The following is a 24,407-nucleotide window of genomic DNA, read 5'->3' on the forward strand; positions in this document are numbered from 1 at the left end:
TAGATATTACCCTCCCTCGCAAGCGGCACAGGTGAACACATGCACAGTAAACTGAAGCAACTACCATCACCACTGCGTGCTGAAAAAGAAATGTCAGTTGAATTTGTTTTTGGATAGGTTCCGTCTTGAGCAACCACAATTTTCTCCTTTTATCTACCTAGACATGTTTCGCAGACGATACAACATGATCATATTTCGTCTTATTTTTCTACTAAGCAACAGGAATAATGGCTTTTTACTATGTGTACATATAGGATTTCCGTTTTTAAGTAAATAAGTCCCAAATTTGAAAAATAAATGTTTTGTCAACCTTGTTAATATATGCTGTGGTGACTATGGCTTTCCGTATTTTGTATCCCTCAAATTTGGTTATGTTATCAAATTTGCGTACACTTCACTTGAAAACTGAAATTCTATATCTATATACAATAAAAATCAATTTTCCTGTTAAGTAATACAGGCTGTAATCAGTCATTACTGCAACAATTTTCCCTGTGTCCGGCTGGCGGTGAGGTTGGCTATTCTGCCCGTGGCACAGGTGACAGGAGTTTCCCAGTTAGGTACAGTACAGTTTGTCACGTCAGTTATTTCTAAAATACATAAAATAGATGTTTAATAAAAATGTATATTACTCATATTTATTAAGCAAGGATATTGTGGAAATGCCTCTCTTCGATGTTCAAGGATATCTCACACCAGATTAGGAAACTTCTCGTTACGCTCTGCAATTTGCTCTGAGAAATGACCACTATTTCTTGTCGAATGATAGTTTTAGGTTCATCTTAAGTGTGTGGCTTTTATTTTTATACTTTCAGTGCCCCCTCCCCCCTCGAGGTAATAATAGCGGCGAGCTGAGGAGGCCATTGTGGTCAATCTTGAAAAGCGTCACGAATTTCCTGTAATGAGAAGTTGGCTGCATGTAACCCAGCAGAATTCTTCTGAAAGGGCGCGGAACCACGTTCTCCCTCTGTTAACTGGCCAAAAAGAATGTCGCAAAATGTTTTCCATTCGTTTATCTCTGCTTTATGTTTCCTGCAAGAAAAATGGATCTATTATTGTCTCACTGCTAATAGCGCACCACGGTCCTATTTCTTAATCATGCCAGGGTACATCGATCCTCGCGTATTAAGTTAGTGTGTTAGAACTTCAGTAAGCGTTATCTAGTGAATTGACATCTCCACTTTGGTGGAAATCCAAAAAGAAACTTAGGTGGGGTTCAATTTCTTTATCATGCTTCCTGTTCGATATCCATTCACAAAACAACAACCTTTTTGCAGAGTCACCCGGTTTAAGTTATTGCCCAGCAGTTATTTATAGGGTTGTAACTTCAGTAACTTTGTAGACATTTGAACACAGGCATAGAAATTACTATTTGTTGAGAAAGGCATCGAACTGATTTTTTAGGAGATCTTTCCAATGCATGCCCTATTTTATTGAGAGTTTCCTCTGCGAGTACTGTATGTGGCTGCCTGTGTTTCCTGTCAAGAGCACTTAGCGGTTCACAAAATTTATTTATCAGTCGGTAAATGGTACTCCGATTAGGAATCTAAAATCAGGGAAATTCCTCTTGAAGTAATTTCATTAAAGAACGCGTATATTCCGTACGCACGTACGAATCATACATGATTACTCTTTTGGGGAAACATTACTTGCATTTCGCCACTGCTCTTGAAACACTTGTGCTCAGTACAGTGCAAACTGTTGCCTAACAAATGTGTGCTACCTGCACAATAATTCTACACAAACAAAGGCCACGAAGCAAAGGGGAAATACGCTCCCCAGCAATATCACCGACTGGTTGTCGGTGGGACAAAAAAATACCCGCCAAGCGACTGCGTTAAATGTTGATCACCCTGTACATAACAAATAAAAGAACTCATTGATGATGGTGTAGCTTCAGCGAAACAAGACTCGGCGGATGAGAAGAATTAATCATGTTTGCTAGAAGGCAAAACCTATACAAAACAACTTTATTTATAAGTAAACATGGATACAAGAGTGAGTTTCAATCTCAAGGTAAGAAATACAAAATTTTATTATTAGCAATAATAAATCGACAGCAAAATGGCATCAGATGTTTGGCATATATAAATTCACATGAACTTGTACTTGCTTCTATAAGTGACAAATTGGGAGAACATTTGTGGCCCGCAACAAAGAACAGACGGATGCCCGCCGACGCAACAGTTAAATTAGTTCAACTTCCTCCTGATGAACCCTTTCTTGCCGATAAAGGGTTGAGCATGGATTCATTGTAGAGTTAGAGATTTTTTCACAAGTTAAAATCACCCCACAACATTCTTAACGAACAAACATAGTTTTATTTCAGAAATACCACAACTTGCTGGCATCAAAACACCATCAGTCAACCTGCTTTGTAATTCAACCTATATAAGTGCCAGTAGCTTTCCATGTTCATGTATGTTTGCAGCACTTTCATTCTTTTATTCATGTAACATCTATTCCACAGTTTTGTTCTTAATTATTTTATATTGCCACGTTTCGACAACCAAAACCCCAATTCATGTACACATTGACGGCATCCCATGATCCTCTATATATGTACACTCCTGGAAATTGAAATAAGAACACCGTGAATTCATTGTCCCAGGAAGGGGAAACTTTATTGACACATTCCTGGGGTCAGATACATCACATGATCACACTGACAGAGCCACAGGCACATAGACACAGGCAACAGGGCATGCACAATGTCGGCACTAGTACAGTGTATATCCACCTTTCGCAGCAATGCAGGCTGCTATTCTCACATGGAGACGATCGTAGAGATGCTGGATGTAGTCCTGTGGAACGGCTTGCCATGCCATTTCCACCTGGCGCCTCAGTTGGAGCAGCGTTCGTGCTGGACGTGCAGACCGCGTGAGACGACGCTTCATCCAGTCCCAAGCATGCTCAATGGGGGACAGATCCGGAGATCTTGCTGGCCAGGGTAGTTGACTTACACCTTCTAGAGCACGTTGGGTGGCACGGGATACATGCAGACGTGCATTGTCCTGTTGGAACAGCAAGTTCCCTTGCCGGTCTAGGAATGGTAGAACGATGGGTTCGATGACGGTCTGGATGTACCGTGCACTATTCAGTGTCCCCTCGACGATCACCAGTGGTGTACGGCCAGTGTAGGAGATCGCTCCCCACACCATGATGCCGGGTGTTGGCCCTGTGTGCCTCGGTCGTATGCAGTCCTGATTGTGGCGCTCACCTGCACGGCGCCAAACACGCATACGACCATCATTGGCACCAAGGCAGAAGCGACTCTCATCGCTGAAGACGACACGTCTCCATTCGTCCCTCCATTCACGCCTGTCGCGACACCACTGGAGGCGGGCTGCACGATGTTGGGGCGTGAGCGGAAGACGGCCTAACGGTGTGCGGGACCGTAGCCCAGCTTCATGGAGACGGTTGCGAATGGTCCTCGCCGATACCCCAGGAGCAACAGTGTCCCTAATTTGCTGGGAAGTGGTGGTGCGGTCCCCTACGGCACTGCGTAGGATTCTACGGTCTTGGCGTGCATCTGTGCGTCGCTGCGGTCCGGTCCCAGGTCGACGGGCACGTGCACCTTCCGCCGACCACTGGCGACAACATCGATGTACTGTGGAGACCTCACGCCCCACGTGTTGAGCAATTCGGCGGTACGTCCACCCGGCCTCCCGCGTGCCCACTATACGCCCTCGCTCAAAGTCCGTCAACTGCACATACGGTTCACGTCCACGCTGTCGCGGCATGCTACCAGTGTTAAAGACTGCGATGGAGCTCCTATGCCACGGCAAACTGGCTGACACTGACGGCGGCGGTGCACAAATGCTGCGCAGCTAGCGCCATTCGACGGCCAACACCGCGGTTCCTGGTGTGTCCGCTGTGCCGTGCGTGTGATCATTGCTTGTACAGCCCTCTCGCAGTGTCCGGAGCAAGTATGGTGGGTCTGACACACCGGTGTCAATGTGTTCTTTTTTCCATTTCCAGGAGTGTAATATTTATCTATATCTGTATGTCTGCTCTGAATATCACACTTCAATGTCTAGCAGAGTGTTGATCGGGCCACCCTCACAATAATTCTCTGTTATTCCAATCTTCAACAGCGCGCAAGAAAAACGAACACCTATATCTTTCCGTGCTAAATCATATTTCCCTTATTTTATTATGATGGTCGTTTATCCCTATTTAGGTCGACGCCAACAAAATATTTTCGCATTCGGAAGAGAAATCTGGTGATTAAAATTTCACGCCACAACGAGAAACCCCTTTGTTTAATTATATCCACGCCAAGTCCTGTGTCATGTATGTGATACTCTCTCCCGTTTTTTCGATAACAGTAAACGTGCTTCCCTTCGTTGAACCCATCTTTGAACCCGTCTGGTAAGGATTCCATACAGAGGAGCAGTAATTCTAAAGAGGACGGACAAGCGTAGTGCAGAGGGTTTCTTTAGTAGATCTCTTGCATATTTTAAGTGTTCTGCCAAGCGGGATGAAAGCAGAGCTCACCATCTGCAGCATCGTCGACAGGACTGACTGCGGACCTTTGGTACAGAGCCGAGTGGAGGGTCTGAATCAGAGGCTGAGACGGTTCTGCGACAATGTGGGCTGCAGATTCCTCGACTTGCGCCATAGGGTGGTGGGGTTTCGGGTTCCGCTGGATAGGTCAGGAGTCCACTACACGCAACAAGCGGCTACACGGGTAGCAGGGGTTGTGTGGCGTGGGCTGGGCGGTTTTTTAGGTTAGATGGCCTCGGGCAAGTGCAGAAAGGGCAACAGCCTCAACGGGTGCGGGGCAAAGTCAGGACATGCGGGGACCAAGCAGCAATCGGTATTGTAATTGTAAACTGTCGAAGCTGCGTTGGTAAAGTACCGGAACTTCAAGCGCTGATAGAAAGCACCGAAGCTGAAATCGTTATAGGTACAGAAAGCTGGCTGAAGCCAGAGATAAATTCTGCCGAAATTTTTACAAAGGCACAGACGGTGTTTAGAAAGGATAGATTGCATGCAACCGGTGGTGGAGTGTTCGTCGCTGTTAGTAGTAGTTTATCCTGTAGTGAAGTAGAAGTGGATAGTTCCTGTGAATTATTATGGGTGGAGGTTACACTCAACAACCGAGCTAGGTTAATAATTGGCTCCTTTTACCGACCCCCCGACTCAGCAGCATTAGTGGCAGAACAACTGAGAGAAAATTTGGAATACATTTCACATAAATTTTCTCAGCATGTTATGGTCTTAGGTGGAGATTTCAATTTACCAGATATAGACTGGGACACTCAGATGTTTAGGACGGGTGGTAGGGACAGGGCATCGAGTGACATTATACTGAGTGCACTATCCGAAAATTACCTCGAGAAATTAAACAGAGAACCGACTCGTGGAGATAACATCTTGGACCTACTGATAACAAACAGACCCGAACTTTTCGACTCTGTAAGAGCAGAACAGGGAATCAGTGATCATAAGGCCGTTGCAGCATCCCTGAATATGGAAGGTAATAGGAATATAAAAAAAGGGAGGAAGGTTTATCTGTTTAGCAAGAGTAATAGAAGGCAGATTTCAGACTACCTAACAGATCAAAACGAAAATTTCTGTTCAGACACTGACAATGTTGAGTGTTTATGGAAAAAGTTCAAGGCAATCGTAAAATGCGTTTTAGACAGGTACGTGCCGAGCAAAACTGTGAGGGACGGGAAAAACCCTCCGTGGTACAACAACAAAGTTAGGAAACTACTGCGAAAGCAAAGAGAGCTTCACTCCAAGTTTAAACGCAGCCAAAACCTCTCAGACAAACAGAAGCTAAACGATGTCAAAGTTAGCGTAAGGAGGGCTATGCGTGAAGCGTTCAGTAAATTCGAAAGTAAAATACTAGGTACCGACTTGACAGAAAATCCTAGGAAGTTCTGGTCTTACGTTAAATCAGTAAGTGGCTCGAAACATCATGTCCAGACACTCCGGGATGATGATGGCATTGAAACAGAGGATGACAAGCGTAAAGCTGAAATACTTAACACCTTTTTCCAAAGCTGTTTTACAGAGGAAGACCGCACTGCAGTTCCTTCTCTAAATCCTCGCACCAACGAAAAAATGGCTGACATTGAAATAAGTGTCCAAGGAATAGAAAAGCAACTGGAATCACTCAACAGAGGAAAGTCCACTGGACCTGACGGGATACCAATTCGATTCTACACAGAGTACGCGAAAGAACTTGCCCCCCTTCTAACAGCCGTGTACCGCAAGTCTCTAGAGGAACGGAAGGTTCCAAATGATTGGAAAAGAGCACAGGTAGTCCCAGTCTTCAAGAAGGGTCGTCGAGCAGATGCGCAAAACTATAGACCTATCTCTCTGACGTCGATCTGTTGTAGAATTTTAGAACATGTCTTTTGCTCGAGTATCATGTCGTTTTTGGAAACTCAGAATCTACTATGTAGGAATCAACATGGATTCCGGAAACAGCGATCGTGTGAAACCCAACTCGCTTTATTTGTTCATGAGACCCAGAAAATATTAGATACAGGCTCCCAGGTAGATGCCATTTTCCTTGACTTCCGGAAGGCGTTCGATACAGTTCCGCACTGTCGCCTGATAAACAAAGTAAGAGCCTACGGAATATCAGACCAGCTGTGTGGCTGGATTGAAGAGTTTTTAGCAAACAGAACACAGCATGTTGTTCTCAATGGAGAGACATCTACAGACGTTAAAGTAACCTCTGGCGTGCCACAGGGGAGTGTTATGGGACCATTGCTTTTCACAATATATATAAATGACCTAGTAGATAGTGTCGGAAGTTCCATGCGGCTTTTCGCGGATGATGCTGTAGTATACAGAGAAGTTGCAGCATTAGAAAATTGTAGCGAAATGCAGGAAGATCTGCAGCGGATAGGCACTTGGTGCAGGGAGTGGCAACTGACCCTTAACATAGACAAATGTAATGTATTGCGAATACATAGAAAGAAGGATCCTTTATTGTATGATTATATGATAGCGGAACAAACACTGGTAGCAGTTACTTCTGTAAAATATCTGGGAGTATGCGTGCGGAACGATTTGAAGTGGAATGATCATATAAAATTAATTGTTGGTAAGGCGGGTACCAGGTTGAGATTCATTGGGAGAGTCCTTAGAAAATGTAGTCCATCAACAAAGGAGGTGGCTTACAAAACACTCGTTCGACCTATACTTGAGTATTGCTCATCAGTGTGGGATCCGTACCAGATCGGGTTGACGGAGGAGATAGAGAAGATCCAAAGAAGAGCGGCGCGTTTCGTCACAGGGTTATTTGGTAACCGTGATAGCGTTACGGAGATGTTTAACAAACTCAAGTGGCAGACTCTGCAAGAGAGGCGCTCTGCATCGCGGTGTAGCTTGCTCGCCAGGTTTCGAGAGGGTGCGTTTCTGGATGAGGTATCGAATATATTGCTTCCCCCTACTTATACCTCCCGAGGAGATCACGAATGTAAAATTAGAGAGATTAGAGCGCGCACAGAGGCTTTCAGACAGTCGTTCTTCCCGCGAACCATACGCGACTGGAACAGGAAAGGGAGATAATGATAGTGGCACGTAAAGTGCCCTCCGCCACACACCGTTGGGTGGCTTGCGGAGTATAAATGTAGATGTAGATGTAGAAAACGCAGTCTTTGGTTAATCTTCCCCACAAAAATTTCCATGCTTTCTCTTCAGTTTAAGTTGTTCGTAATGGTAATTGCTGGGTATTTAACTGACTTTACGGCCTTTAGATGACTGATATATCGCGTGACCGAAGTTTAACGGATCCCTTTTAGCACTCATGTCGATGTCATCACACTTTTCATTATTCATATTCAATTGCCAATCTCTGCACCATAGATATGTCTTTTCTAAATCGTTTTGCAATTTTTTTTTCTCTTCTGATGTCTTTATTAGACGATAAAGGACAGCATCATCTGCAAACTACATAAGATGGCAGCTCGGACTGCCTCCTAAATCGTTCATGTAGACAAGGAACAGCAGAGAGGCTATAAAACTACCTTGGGGAACGCCAGAAATCACTTCTGCTTTACAGAAATCACATCTGTTTTACTCGGTGACTTTCCATCAGTTATTACGAACTGTGACCTCTCGTACAGGGAATCACGCATCCAGTCGTATAACTGAAGCGATATTGCCGGCCGTTGTGGCCGTGAGGTTCAAGGCGCTTCAGTCTCGAACCGCGTGACCGCTACGGTCGCAGGTTCGAATCCTGCCTCGCGCATGGATGTGAGTGATGTCTTTAGGTTAGTTAGGTTTAATTAGTTCTAAGTTCTAGGCGACTGATGACCTCAGAAGTTAAGTCGCATAGTGCTCAGAGCCATTTGAAACATTTTTTTGAATCGATATTCCACAAATACGCAAATTGATTACAAGCCGCTTGTGAGATACGGAAATCTAGAAATACGGAATCAATTGGAAACCATTGTTGATGGCAGTCAACACTTCGTGTGGATAAATAGCTAGTTGTCTTTCACAAGAACGAGTTTTCTGTTTGTGTTTAGTGCATGTCAATTGACCGTACTCTTCGAGGTAGTTCATAATGTGCGAACACAATGTAACTATTTTCCAAAATCTCACTCTCCAGGTATGTACTAAATATCTCACTCTATTTCTTTATTTGAGACATTTTTATCCACATTTTAAAAAATGGAACCACCTGCAGGCTGCTCTTGTACCCACTCTTTAGATTTTTTCGTTCCGTTAACATTTCGCTATTTTTACCAGCGTCACGACCGTAGCACCTAGCTGCAAATGGTTTGAAATATAGCGTTCCTGTAACCGCTCAATGTGACGATGAGCGTGCAATGGCTCGAAACCAGCAAAGGCGTCTTGAAAAGTAATGCCTAAGAATGTTTCGTCTGTTCTCGCCATCAGCTAGCAAAGTCTCACTCACAGTGTTCTGGGGTGTTTCAGGTGTGGTGTAATTGGAACTCATTCCTAACGACACTACCATGCATTATGCAAGGTACTGTAAGACCCTCTGAAAGCACGAATTCGGATAGTTCGTCCACACACCCTTTCCTTCATCATATCAATGCCGGACCGCACATGGGCAGTGCGACATCTGCGCCATTCCGACGACTTGGGTTCACTGTTATCGATAATCCTTTACTACAGTCCCGGCTTGGCCCGATCCAATTTTTGTCTGTTACAAAAACTTAAAGAACATGTTCGAGGACTTTACTTTGATAGGGATGAAGTGTTGCAAGGAGAGGTGACGTTGTGGCTCCATTAACAGAGTTAAACATTCCACAGTGAGGGTGTCGAGAAACTAATGTCTCGTTGGGAGAAACATGTTCGTCGCTGGGGTGACTAAGTTGAGAAATAATTGTGTAGACTTAGAATGTTAGTAATGTTTCTTATTTAAACAGCTTTAATAGTTTTCACATAAAAAATTCGTAGACATTACTTTTCAGCACTCCGTTGAGTTACTGGTACAATAAATTGTATCAAATTCAAAACGCGACTGGCTGGATGCTATACTTACATAGAGAGCCAATATACGAGGGCTCCTCCGAAAGTAAGGTCCGATCGGTCGTGAAATGGACACCAGAGTGAAAATCAAATCTCTATTATTTGCAACACTTCGCTACACCTTCCAGCTACTAATCTACCGGGTGATCAAAAAGTCAGTATAAATTTGAAAACTGAATAAATCACGAAATAATGTAGATAGAGAGGTACAAATTGACACACATGCTTGGATTGACATGGGCTTTTATTAGAACCAAAAAAATACAAAAGTTCAAAAAATGTCCGACAGATGGCGCTTCATCTGATCACAATAGCAATAATTAGCATAACAAAGTAAGACAAAGCAAAGATGATGTTCTTTACAGGAACGCTCAATATGTCCACCATCATTCCTCAACAGTAGCTGTTGTCGAGAAATAATGTTGTGAACAGCACTGTAAAGCATGTCTTATGGTGAGGCATTAGCGTCGGATGTTGTCTTTCAGCATCCTTAGAGGTGTCGGTCGATCACGATACACTTGCGACTTCAGGTAACCCCAACGATAATAACCGCACGGACTGAGGTCTGGGGACCTGGGAGGCCAAGCATGACGAAAGTGGCGGCCGAGTACACGATCATCACCAAACGACGCGCGCAAGAGATCTTTTACGCGTCTAGCAATATGTGGTGGAGTGCCATCCTGCATAAACATCGTACGTTCCAGCAGGTGTTTATCAGCCAGGCTGGGGATGATGCGATTCTGTTACATATCGGCGTATCTCTCACCCGTCACTGTAGCAGTTAAAAAACCAGAATCACGCATTTCCTCTAAGAAAAAAGGCCCGATAACAGTAGATGCGGTAAATCCAACCCATACCGTGACTTTCGCGTCGTGCAATGGAGTTTCCACGCCAGTTCTAGGATTTTCGGTAGTCCAAATTCTGCAGTTGTGGGTGTTGACAGACCCTCGGAGCGTGAAATAAGCTTCGTCGATCCACAACACGTTACTCAACCAATCGTCATCTTCCGCCATCTTTTGAAACGCCCACACCGCAAATGCCCTCCGCTTCACTAAATCGCCATGTAACAGTACATCATGCCGATGGATTTTGTACGGATAGCATCGGAAGGTACGCCTCAGTGTCAACCAAACAGTAGTAAATGGAATGCCGGTGCGACGTGTGACTGCACGAGCGCTGACTTCCCCGTCCATAGACGAACCCGCTACATTTCTTCCTGAACTGTCTCAGCAGCATTACGCCTAGTGCTCGGTCGGCCACTACGGGGTCTATCGTCTAAACAACCCCGTGGCTTCGAACTTCGAAATCATTCTCGCGACAGCTGCATTTGTCAACGGACCTTTACCCGTTAGAATCCCCTTCCTATGGTGATAGGATCGTGACGCTGAACTAGCACATTCCCCATTCTGATAATACAGCTTGACTAAAAGCGCCTTTCCAGGTAACGTCAACATGCTGCGACTGCTGGCGCATCTGATTCTCTCTCTGATTACAGCTCCTTTTATACACGATTGTTATGCGCAGTCAATGACGTTATGCTGTCCAGCACCATCTGTCGGACATTTTGTGTTTTAATGTTGTTGTTCTAATAAAACCCCATGTCATTCCAAGCATGTGTGTCAATTTTTACATCTCTATCTACATTATTCCGTGGTTTAATAAGTTTTCAAATTTATACTGACTTTTTGATCACCCGGTATATAGTCGTCGCTCTTCCGAGTTACACATCTATCGTAGTGTTGTACCAGCTTTCCAACACCTTCATCACAGAAGTCAACCGCCTGTGACTTCGGCCAATTCTCCGCGCTCCTCTACAGCTCTACGTCTGTGCCAAATTGTTGCCTTCGTAGCCAGTGATACGTGTGAGCAGAGATGAAACTCAGACGGAGGCAAGCAGCGACTGTATTGTGGGTGATCAAACACTTCCTATCGGAAACGCTGCAGGAGCATATTCTATACAGAATGCGGTCGAGAACTGTCATGTAGCAGGAAACGGATGACTCTTACGTTGTGTGGGATGCATGATATCAGGCGAAATCGTTCATCAGGCAGTCATACATGGAGGCAGTCACTATTTTCTGGGCATCTTGACGTACTCACTATATGCTCAGAACTGAAAACAGCGAAGTGGCGCGCTCGACAGGAATGCTAACAACACTGTGCAAACCTTCATCGGATTTTCACTGTGGTTTCTATTTCTCGATCGATCGGATCTTACTTTTCTAATAGTCCTCGTAAATTACGGTAGCGGTTCATCTATAATGGATATACTGAATATTATAATCACAATCTGCTTTCTTTACAATTTTTATACAACCGTTCGTTCGCTGCATTTTACCCATGCAACATTGAAGCATGTGCACAGTGAATACTGTTTACATTTGTGTTAATATGCACCGAAGGTAGCTGATAAAACCAGTGTAAACTATTAATTTTTTGAAAAATACGAAAAAATCTGCCAACCGGTTGTATAGGTTTTCTATTTACCTTGACCAGGTTTCGTCACCTCTAAGGGTGACTTCATCAGAAGGGCAGGTAATTACATGAAGAACATATCGTCAAAGATGTACAGCAATTTAAGAGCTGAGTTGCTCAAGTCATACATTAAAATATAAGACATAATGTTCTTGAAAAAGTCAGTCTCCTCACACCACACCGGTGTTACTTATGTTTTAATGTTTGACTTTTTGAAGAACATTATGTCTTGTATTTTAATGTATGACTTGAGCAACTCAGCTCTTAAATTACTGTGCATCTTTGACGATATGTTGTTCTTGTAGTTACCTTACCTTCTGATGAAATCACCCTTAGAGGTGACGGAACCTGGTCAAGGTATATAGAAAACCTGTGCAACCGGTTGGCAGATTTTTACATATTTTTCAAATTTGTGTATACGGTTGCTGCAAACGTCAGCCATGTTCAAAGTTGTAAACTGTTGATAAGAAAATATAAGAAATACGAAGAGAAGCTATGTAAGTGTTCTGTGCCTTTCGGAAACGAGGCCTCATTTTTCAGTCGGACGTCATTGTAACACTCGGACGATATCAGTGCATGTTACGCAAGAAGACTTTAATTACGGGTGCCGCAGTAATTTATTGACCAGTAGTAATTAATGGGGAACGTTTTCCAGGTTCGCCTTTATGACTTGATTAGTTGGGTGTCCTTCATTAGGACTATCGCTCACGTAAAGCCGCGGAGTTATGAGTGGAGCCCTGATGAATTATGGACGATGCTGAAGAATGTTTTAATAAGTTTCAGTCTGACCCCGCCTTTGTAATCCTCGAGTAATAAGAGGCGCCTGGCCGGCCAGCCGAGAGCTCTCGTGGCGACGGCGGTTCGGCTGACTCCACGTGGCGTGCAGCTTTGCCAGCAATCACAGATGAAAATAATACTGTAAGACACCGGAAACTAAAACTATCATTTGAAAACTGAGAACCTTACTTACCTAGTACAGTTGCAAACAAAATATTTTTTAATTGGCTGTTTATCGACAATTTTTTTGATTTAAATCTGTCACAGTTAAAATTTATTCTGGATACATATGAGAAATGAAAGGACAAAAACTGCCTTCCTGTGTGATAAATAGTATACTGTCACTACCAAAAATAATTTTAAGCTTACCAATTTTGATAATCGGTGGAATGGGTCATATGTGTTCCACGAACCTAACTTAACCTATGTTTTCATGAAAACCTAGGATTTTCAGAGCTAATTTTTAATTTTAGAACTATTTTATCACGGTGCCAATTATGGAAAAGGTATAACGAATCAGCAGCCTAACACATTTATTCTCCGGACTAAGAAAAATATGAAACCTCGCATAAAAGTTTTCAATTTTGAAGAAGGCTTTTACATACCGTACATGAATGATTTTTACATCCTGCGAAGTCTTCCGGAGCATATAGGTCTCACTAGATACAAATTTTATAGAAACAAGCAGAATTACAGAGGTGCATAGTCATGTTTCTAAACACAGTGTATTATGTTTCAGAAATATGATTTTTATGGAAAGGGCAAACTACAAACACACGCTGCACCATCTGTTCGCTCACAGCCTTCTATATATCCACCTCACGGTCAGTAGTATTTCTCTCCAAGTTCCGAAGGCATCGCGCTACATGCTATCATTAGAAAGATATGAAATATAGATGTCCCAACACACAAAACCGCGTATTATTTTAGTAGGAGATGTGTATCCATCAACCAACCTGTGTTGTATTTATCATGTGGTCGGCTGCAGGTTGTGTGATATTTAGTAAACAAAATGTCTTCCTCTACAATAAATAAAATATCTTTAAGAAATTGTATTCAAATTTTACTCACAGTTAAAGTTCCTGAAATTGTGGGTATTCGAACAATACAATAAAGGGACTGAAAATTTTCCTGTGAAATAATAAAGCAATTTCAAATTAACACTGTTCATAGGCAACAAGTACAAACGCCCTGACCTATAAAGCTCTGTGTTGCGCATGCACAAATCATGAGTCGTGACTGACAAAGATGCACAGTTGTGCCTCAGAGAGCATCCCAGCGTGCCCCTAAGAGTTGGGCACCAAGAATCACTTCTCGGCTTTTGGTGAGATTAAGCTACGGTGTACAAGTCTGTTGATAATACTGAAACCATACTGGAGCCAAGGAGAAAAATAAAGTGAAGGTGAAAGGCATGGTTTCCCATGCTCTTCTTGATAGCCCTTGTATTTTTTCGTATGGTATTTTGAATTTTATCTAGTAAGGGATGAAAAATTTGCTCATGATACTGAGCGGCTTATCGTAGCTGTTGTTAGCTATGGAGGTATTGAGAGTATTGGTGGTCTTGAAAGTTTTAATAACCGTGACGCCATTACTTACCTTTACTTTTAATGTTCGTGAAGTAACGCTAAAGTTAATGTAGGTTAATTCTTACAAAGAAAAAGAGAGCAACCAGCCACTATTAATACTGCTATTTACTTAGGTATTAGCAGTGTTAATAGTGGCTGGTTGCTGTCTTCTTCTTTGTAAGATTCAGCCTACATTAATTGTACACAGGCACGGTCTCACCATGTCAGTTTCAGACAAATTAACAACGCTACAGTTGGTGGCAATAACGAAGACGCTAACATGTCATAATATTCAGTCTCTTGGCACGGAAATAAAGTTATCACAAAGTTAAACTTAGTCTTTAGTGAGAGCTAATTTTATATGTATAATAAAATCAGAAAGGCAACCCACAGATGTTATAACTGGGCATTCATAAGTTTACAGTAACACCAGATACTTCTTTACTGAAGTCCTGGTATTCCTCATACAGCCATCTACGTAAATAAATTATAATGATATACAACTGGTAGAGGCACAAAAGCAAATTTTATCAATCAAACACTACTGCTGGTGACAGAGGACATAGACAAAACTTACTTAAAATAAACTGAAATTACAAGAGCTGAACGATATTTACCCAGACAGAATACTGAGATTAGCGACGCAGTCTATCCACTGGAATGAAATTTATCTGTACGTTAAGGAACTTGGTCAGTTGATAGAGGTATACATTCATCAGCCAGAACATTATGACCACCTGTTCAGTGGCCGGTATGTCCCCTGTGCTCGGATAACAGAAGCGACACGTCGTGGTATGGAAGCAATGAGGCCTTGGTAGGTCCCTGGAGGCAGGTGTCACCACACTGCACACACAAGTCACTAATTCCCATAGGTACCGAGAGGGAGCCGATGAACTCTGACGCCACGTTCAGTCAAATCTCAGACGTGTTCCATCGGGTTCAGATCTGGTAAGTTGAGGGAACCAGCTCGTCAGTCGGGACTCCCCACTATGTTAATGGAATCACTCCACCACTCTCCTGTCCTTGTGACGTGAAGCTGATGGTCTCGTAAATCATTAGGTCTTAATAAAGCAGGAATAACTTGAAGATAAGGAGGTACAGACGCCCACACACACACACACACACACATACACACACACACACACACACACCAACCTTCCATTCACACTAACACCACATAGAACACACAAAACAAATCAGAAGAACTACAGCACGAACTACAACTACGTGTGGCTGGCAAAAGCTTTGTTCCACGGGCCTAACGCATAACACAGAAAACTCGAGACGTCTAAATAAGCTCTACGAGTTTAGAACGAGAACTGAAAATCGACGAGCTGAAGGCTCGGTCATTTTTTAAACACTTGGCCCAGGCCACACGAAGCCAGACCAAGAAAAAATATAAAAACCCCAAAAATTTAGTCACTTGATGGAAAGAATTACCCACGTAAATAAATTATCGTTGAATAATTGCAAGATGAAACAGATTCAGAGAACTGATGGCTCTTTAAATCAGCGACGAAAATGTTCTGTTCAACCAAGGAAGGAGCGAGTACTGACGAGTAGAAGCAACTGAATACGGATTGAACTATCGAAGCAGAAGAACAACTAATATTAGAAACTCAAGAACACACAAAATTCACACTGGGAAATACGAATATTGACGAGTAGAAGATACTGAATACGGATTAAACTATCGAAGCAGAAGAACAACTAATATTAGAAACTCAAGAACACACAAAATTCACACTGGGAAATACGAATATTAATTGAAATTGGACTGACACCAATTTCCCACATTCCTAAGTTCTGGTTGAACAAAGTAACTACCAATAAAACTGAACAGTTATGAACATTCTATTACTTCCTATTATGAATGAATTATCCTGTATGATAATTTAAGTCTGAAGATGCAAAAGGATCAAAATGGTTCAAATGGCTCTGAGCACTATGGGACTTAACTGCCGCGGTCATCAGTCCCCTAGAACTTAGAACTACTTAAACCTAACTAAGGACATCACACACATCCATGCCCAAGGCAGGATTCGAATCGGAGACCGTAGCGGTCGCGCGGTTCCAGACTGTAGCGCCTAGAACCGCTCGGCCACTTCGGCCGGCGGGACTTAACATATGAGGTCATCAGTCCCCTACAACTTAGAACTACTTAAACCTAACTAAACTAAGGACATCACAAACATCCACGCCCGAGGCAGGATTCGAACCTGCGACCGTAGTAGTTTCGCTGTTCCGGACTGAAACGCCTAGAACTGCTCGGCCACCGCGGACGGCTAAAGGATAAAGTGACGAACTCAGTAGGCTGAAACTTACACAAACTCAGGCACCATACTCACTTTTGCACACGAGCTCCCACGAACAGCCTCTCCTTCCAAAATCCCTGGAACCAGTAAACAGCACTTTATGCCAACCACAATCTCCTAAGAAAAAAAAAAGAATAAAAAGAAAGATTTCCACGCCATATCAACGTAAGCATATTAAAGCCTCACCCATGCGGAACGAAAATCTCTTTGCCTTCCTAAATCTGCCGCAGTAGTAGCAGAAGAGTTTATCCGCCGCCAAACACTATGAAACTCCGATATCCAGACGAATTCACTCATTCTATAACTGTAAGAGGGAAGGAATTGGAAATAAGAGAAGGAATGCAAAATTAAAACATCATGATAAAGTGTGGGTAAGGTGGAGGAAACACAGATACTTGCTAAATAGACTTATATATGTGTAAAGTAGATGCAAAACTAATATGAATCCAAATAAAGTCTGAAGTCGTGGATAATTAGGGCTTGTTCAGCTGCTGATTATACGTGAGGAGCTAGAGACTTGTGAAATCAAGTTAATTTTAACGAATCTTTATTAAATGGCTCGTATAGAGACGTCACAAAAGTTATTCAGTTCATGTAAGTTCCTTCATATACCTCTTTTTCACTAGGTTTGGATGGAACCCGAACTCGGTTTTTCAAAGAATACTCTTCGCATTTGCCTCTTTCTTAGCTTGTATTTGTCATGAATCTCTAGCCCAGTGCAAAGTCCCAAGCAACTGCAAAAAGCGCAGGTGACTCCTGTGTATAAGAAGGGCTAAAAACTGACCCACAAAATTGCAGACCAATGTCCTTAACATCCTTCAACATATTCTCAATTCGAATATCATAATGCTTACGTCCATGAATAAACATAGTTTTAGAAGGCATCACTTTAGAAAATGTTACTCATACGAAACTCAGCTTGCCCTTTTCTCACATGATATACTGTAAATTGTGGATGAAGGACAATCAACAGATTCCACATTTCAAGATTTCCAGATAGTGTTTGACACGGTGCTCCATTGCAGACTGTTAAAGAGTGTAGGAGTATATGGAATAGGTTCAGAGATATGTGAGCGGCTCAAAGACTTCTTAACTTATAGAGGCGTGATAGGACCGCTATTGTTATTTATGTACATAAATAATTTAGTGGACAGGATGAGCATCAACCTGCAGTTGTTTGCTGATGATACTGTAGTGTTTGGTAAAGTGTCAAAGTTGAGTGCCTGTTGGAGGATATAAGTCGACTTCTAGGCGCTATCATGAATTTCAGCCAGCTCTAAATGTAGAAAAACGCAACTTAATGCATGTGAGTAAGAAAAAGGAAGTCATAATGTTCAGCTACAGCATTAGTAGTGTTCTACTTGACCCAGTAATGTTGTTTAAATATCTGAGCGTAGCGTTGTAAATCGATAGGACAGTGTTAGGAAAGGCGAATGGCCAAATTCGGTTTATTGGGAGGATTGTAGGAACATGTGGTTCATCTGGAAAGGAGACCACTTGTAGGACGATAGTGCGACTCAGTCTTGAATACTGCTTGAGTGTTTGGGATCTGTACCAGGTCTACGGTCCCTTGATGATGTAAAAAAGTGCACGGTTCTGTGTCAGTGCATTCAAAAGACGGAGCCATGTTTTGATATTTGAAAACTCACTCATCAAAACTTGTGTAGTTCCTCCCGTTGACTTAGAATAATAAAATTCCGCGAGAAGGAAGGTTTCGCAGTACAAGTAACGAAGAAAAAAAAAACAAAAATTCTTAATTTGTAATTATATCACAGCATTATATATTGTTTCTATTGTTCCTAGAATTTAATTGCATTCATAATGCGTTTAAAATCTCAGAAACTGATGTAGAGATTTTGATTTGATTTTCAGTAATAGGTAAGAGTGATTAGTGAGGAAATTTGTGTATATAACGTGCAAATACTTCCTGCTAATTGAGCTACAATGAAGGCATCATTGTGAAAATGATGCCTGTCCAAACTAGCGGTTATAGGCGTCAGGTCACCGGATTACCACACCACACCACACCGACGCAGATCGTTCACGGACTGCTCATTCCTTACACATCAGTAACGGTCTATCTCTATGACACGTACAGCGTCTGTAATGTTTGGGAGCAAAATAACACTAGTAATTGATTTAGCATTGCACTTCCATTATTTGGAATAAGGTGCCAATATCCAATCAAATACCCGTTGAAGCACTCCACAGAACAGTTCGACATTGCATGACAGCAATTGCCCTATGACCAGCTGCATCATTTTCTTCTCCAAACACTTTCATCCAATATTGCCAGTAGTCGCAACAGGGGCGAGTGCAGACAAAGCGAACGCATATCCAAATGCCACTCTGCAAATCATGTTAATACGACTCAAAAATCAATAAAATGAATAAATATTACAATAGTGAAACCGAAATTATACCAGAAATTAAAATCTTGGAATTCTTGGATCCTTTATCTCGCCAGTATCGATGTCGATAACATGCAAACATCTTTGATATTCTCGACTCCCCCCTCCCCCCCACCCGGGAAGGATTAACAATGTGGCCTCACTGACGAGCATTTCAGTCTGCCAGGAAACTGACCGCACCCAAAAGACGCACTGCACACGTAACTGACAACAGAACTAATGTACAGCAAACTGATCTTCGCAGTCCTGCCTGAGTGCAGTAACTGAGTAAATTCCCCACCGTGCATCCCGCCTCGTGCAGTAGCAAGGCAGTCCGAGCCATCTTCGTTCGTCCCGGCGGCGAGAGAGAGCGCGCCGTATTTCTCCCCCGGAGCCCTCGTTCCGCTCGCTCCCTGCTTCAGCGCCGAACTAGGTCAGCCGGGCGCCAGCTAACACTGCCGCCGCTCCTGAAAAATGCCCGCCGCACGGGACATTTATGGTGCGCTCTCTTCCACGTGTCGTGCCGTTCAGGGCGCAGCGAGCACGCCTTTACTGAACCTGCCACGTATTTTGTGGCCGGCGGTGCTCTCAGCGACTGGCACTTGCCAAGATTTATGCCATTTCCAAAGGATAGCGCGTTGAAAAAGATAATTGGGTGACTCTGCACTCCTATACCTGGTTCAGTCTTCCGTGAAGTTAATGACGGGTGCAGCAATCCATAACCATACTAACCACAATAATTGGTGTACATATACTACAGGCCATTAAAATTCCTACACCAACAAGAAACGCAGATGATAAACGGGTATTCATTTGACAATTATATTATAGTGGAAATGACATGTGATTACATTTTCAAGCAATTTGGATGCATAGATCCTGAGAAATCAGTACCCCGAACAACCACCTCCGACCTTAATAACGGCCCTGATACGCCTGGGCATTGAGTCAAACAGAGCTTGGATGGCGTGTACAGGCACAGCTGCCCTTGCATCTTCAACACGATACCACACTTCATCAAGAGTAGTGACTGGCGTATTGTGACGATCCCGTTGCTCGGCCACCATTGACCAGACGTTTTCACTTGGTGAGAGATCTGGAGAATGTGCTGGCCAGGGCAGCAGCCGAACATTTTCTGTATCCAGAAAGGCCCGTACAGGACCTGCAACATGCGGTCGTGCATTATCCTGCTGAAAAGTAGGGTTTCGCAGGGATTGAATGAAGGGTACAGCCACGGGTCATAACCCATCGGAAATATAACGTCCACTGTTCAAAGTGCCGTCAATGCGAACAAGAGGTGACCGAGACGTGTAACCAATTGCACCCCATACCATCACGCCGGGTGATACGCCAGTATGGCGATGACGAATACACGCTTCCAATGTGCGTTCACAGTGATGTCGCCAAACACTGATGCGACCATCATGATGCTGTAAACAGAACCTGGATGCATCCGAAAAAATGACGTTTTGCCATTCGTGCACCCAGGTTCGTCGTTGAGTACACCATCGCAGGCAGCGTCAAGGGTAACCGCAGGCATGGTCTCCGAGCTGATAGTCCATGATGCTGCAAACGTCGTCGAACTGTTCGTGCAGATGGTTGTTGTCGTGGAAACGTCCCCATCTGTTGACTCAGGGATCGAGACGTGGCTGCACGATCCGTTACAGCCTTGCGAAAAAGATGCCCGTCATCTCGATTGCTAGTGACACGAGGCTGCACGATCCGTTACAGCCATGCGGATAAGATGCCTCTGTAGCACGTCATCTTCGTGGTGTAGCAATTTTAATGGTCAGTAGTGTACTTGCATATGTATGCATGTTCCACATCTGCTTCTAAACCACTGGCCGATTTCAAGCAAACTTGGAACACATATGATGTACTGTCTGGAAAGAATCACCTATCAAGGTAAGGGGGTTAAAGAGCATTGTAGACCATGACACGAACATACCCTTGCTCCAGTCACTCAGGGTTTGAGATCGACAGCAGTTTGAGTTTGCAACAAACTTTACACATAATTTAAAAGCCTTACGAAAATTATTGTCGCTGACGACGCCCACAGAATGATGAAAGGAAAAGTATATATCGCCTACTAAATGTACGCTGGTCATACGATAAAACTGGCACATGAAGCATGACGCTTTAATTTACAACCTTTTAACTACTAATTGTATTCGTGACACATTTTGAAGACAGATTTCGTATATAACACTAAATATAGCAGAAAAATTATATCATTCTACGGAACTTACTTCACGAGATTTGACGTCATAAACACAGAGATGCATGAAGAACTAACGCATCACGCAACACGTTTAAATTTATTACTTTGTTGGTACTTGCTTTATTCGCAAAACGTTTCGTAGGCGGCATCCACATCTGCCGCTGAATGCACCTACAAAAATATCTTGTAGTATGACTCATAGTTCAGGAGATACGATGTCAAATACTCAGATGAACGAAAAACTGCCACATCATACATGACATATTAACTAATTACTTCTTTGTTGCTCATTATATTCGCAAATCACTTCGCAGACATTATTTACGTATGCTGCAGAATGTACTTGAAAAATATACCATTGTATGACACATAGTTTAGGAGACATCATGTCATAAATATTGAGATGCGTGAGAAACTGCCTAATCATGCATGACGTTTCACTTTATTGGTGCTAATTACATTCGCAACACATTTTTCAGACAGTATTCATAGATGCCGCTGAATAGACCTAGCAAATCTTATCTTTGTACGACACATCGCTCAGGATGTACATTGTCAAATAATGAGATGCATGAACAACTACCATGAAAAAAAAATGCATGACGTTTTAATTTAATGGTACTTTATTATTAACTCTATTCACATCACATTTAGCAGACAATAGGTACAAACACCACTGGGTGTACCCGTGCAATTACATCGTTGTGCAGCTCATAGTTTATAAGACACGACATCACAAGCATAAGCATAAGCTACATGAAGATGGAACTTAGTAATAGAACCCAATATGTTGTAAATGTAAATTAATGCAGATGAATAGGAAAAAGAATCCCGTAATGTTTGAATATTCCATTAGTAGTGTAGCCCTTGACACAGTCACGTCGATTACATATTTGGGCGGAACATTGCAGAGCGATATGAAATGGGTTAAGCACGTAATGGCAGTTGTGGGGAAGGCGGATAGTCGTCTTCGGTTCATTGGTAGAATTTTGGGAAGATGTGGTTCATCTGTGAAGCAGACCGCTTATAAAACACTAAATACGGCCTATTCCTGCGCTGATAACCACGCAGTTGAGCGCCCCACAAACCAAACGGCCTATTCTTGAGTATTGCTCGAGCGTTTGGGATCCCTATCAGGTCGAATTGAGGGAGGACATAGAAGCAATTCAGAGGGGGGCTGCTAGATTTGTTACTGGTAGGTTTGATCATTACGCTAGTGTTACGGAAATGCTTCAGGAACTCGTGTGGAAAGCAGGCGTTCTTTTCGTGAATCGATACTGAGGAAATTTAAAGAACCAGCATTTGAGGCTGACTGCAGTACAATTTTACTGCCGCCAACTTACATTTCGCGGAAAGACCACAAAGATAAGAGAGATTAGGGCTCGTACCGAGGCATATAGGCAGTCATTTTTACCTCGTCTCTGTTTGGGAGTGGAACAGGGAGAGAAGATGTTAGTTGTGGTACGAGGTACCGTCCACCACGCACCGTATGGTGGATTGCGGAGTATGTATGTAGATGTAGATGTAGAACTGCAGTGTAAAATTCGCTAGACATAGAGGTGAAATACATGTACAGATACACGTTAAATTTGTTAAATATGTGTGACACATATCTGACATATGAATATATGGGCATGGCCCCTTGTAAATAGCTCATCATAAATGGTCCAATCAAATTTGGAAAACAGCTTAGTTTGGAATGACAGACTGTAGGACTAAGAACCACCAGACTTCTATTGGGATGAATCTGATAATAGGGAGAGAGCAGGGAAGACGGGGAGGTGGACAGATGTGGGATGAAGGACATAGGCACAGGTAAGAGAGGGAGAACAAGATGGACAGAGATTGGGGACAGGCACAGGGGGAGGGAAAGGATAGGTGACACGAGGAAGAAGAGACAGGCAGAGATATGTGGGGGCAGAGATGAACAGTAGTGGTGGCTGGAAGTGTTAGAACGTGGAGAGGAGGAGACAAGTGGATATGGACAGACAGTGGGAGTCGGACGAGGTGGACAGAGGGATGAGGTGGTGGAGATGATGGAGAGAGTGAGGGTAGAGGTAATGGACATGGATGGGGGATGGGATAGAGAGAGGACAAGATGGACAAAGATAGGGGGCAAGAGAAAATGCACAGAGGGGAAAGAAGGAGATGGACAGTGACAGAAGGGAGGGAGAAATGGACTAATAGAAGGTTGGAATAAATAAACATCTTAGAAACGGTGGGTTTCTTAACTAGTATACTAGAAACCAAGACTGGCCATGGTGTGGTAAACTTTACACATGTAGCGTGTATGTGTCGTGTGTGGGCCAAGGCGAGGCCTGTCACTCGATGCCGTTCGGTTCTTCTCGGAAGTACACGAACAGCGCGATATTTCACTTAGCATTCCGGTGTGGCATTTCACGGTTGACTCAACACACCGAGTTTGGCAGAATATTGGTGCCAGCGCTGTTTACCCATCGCTGATTGTTAGTGGTATGGAGGACGTTCACAAGTTCGGTGGCTGTTTGTGCAAAAACAAGCAGGCTAGCGATCTATCATCACAATCCTTTAAATTGAACAGGAACGACAGAGGAGAGGGATGAGAATTCTCATTTCACGCCAGGCGACATGTGAAGCCCCACCCAGTTTTCTCCTTATATGGATCAATTTTCACCTGTAAATGCCCGTGATTGGATATCGGACTTGTAATTATAATGGGCGTACACTCGCATGCAGAAAGACCTCAGTATTGATTTCACTAATCGCACTAAGCAAACATGCTTTAATTTTGAATAATTGGAACCGATTAAACAACTTCACAAGCAAACAAGTGGGAGGAGAGCACACAATATAAATCATAACCCCTTTGTAATACTGACATACACTGCATAGGGACAATATGGATCCTACAAATGTATTACTTTCGTTACCGCAGCAAAAGGCACTTTCGTCAGTACAGAATAAATCTACTTTACATTTGAGATACCTTTATGTAAAATGTCACAGAAATGTTGAGTGAAACGATGCTGCCAAGCATTGAAGATGGGTAGCTAGTGTGGTGGAATTATTTGTAATTTTTGTAACATTATCTTTACACAGAACTGACCACTGACTGAAAATTAGTTTTTATACTGATTTTTCCTTGTAATTTGCAGCGTGAAGAGTTTTTGACCTGATAGTACTTCAATGGAACGTAACAAAAACACTTTCC

The sequence above is a fragment of the Schistocerca cancellata genome, chromosome 9 (assembly GCF_023864275.1).
Source record: "Schistocerca cancellata isolate TAMUIC-IGC-003103 chromosome 9, iqSchCanc2.1, whole genome shotgun sequence".
Lineage (NCBI taxonomy): Eukaryota > Metazoa > Arthropoda > Insecta > Orthoptera > Acrididae > Schistocerca > Schistocerca cancellata.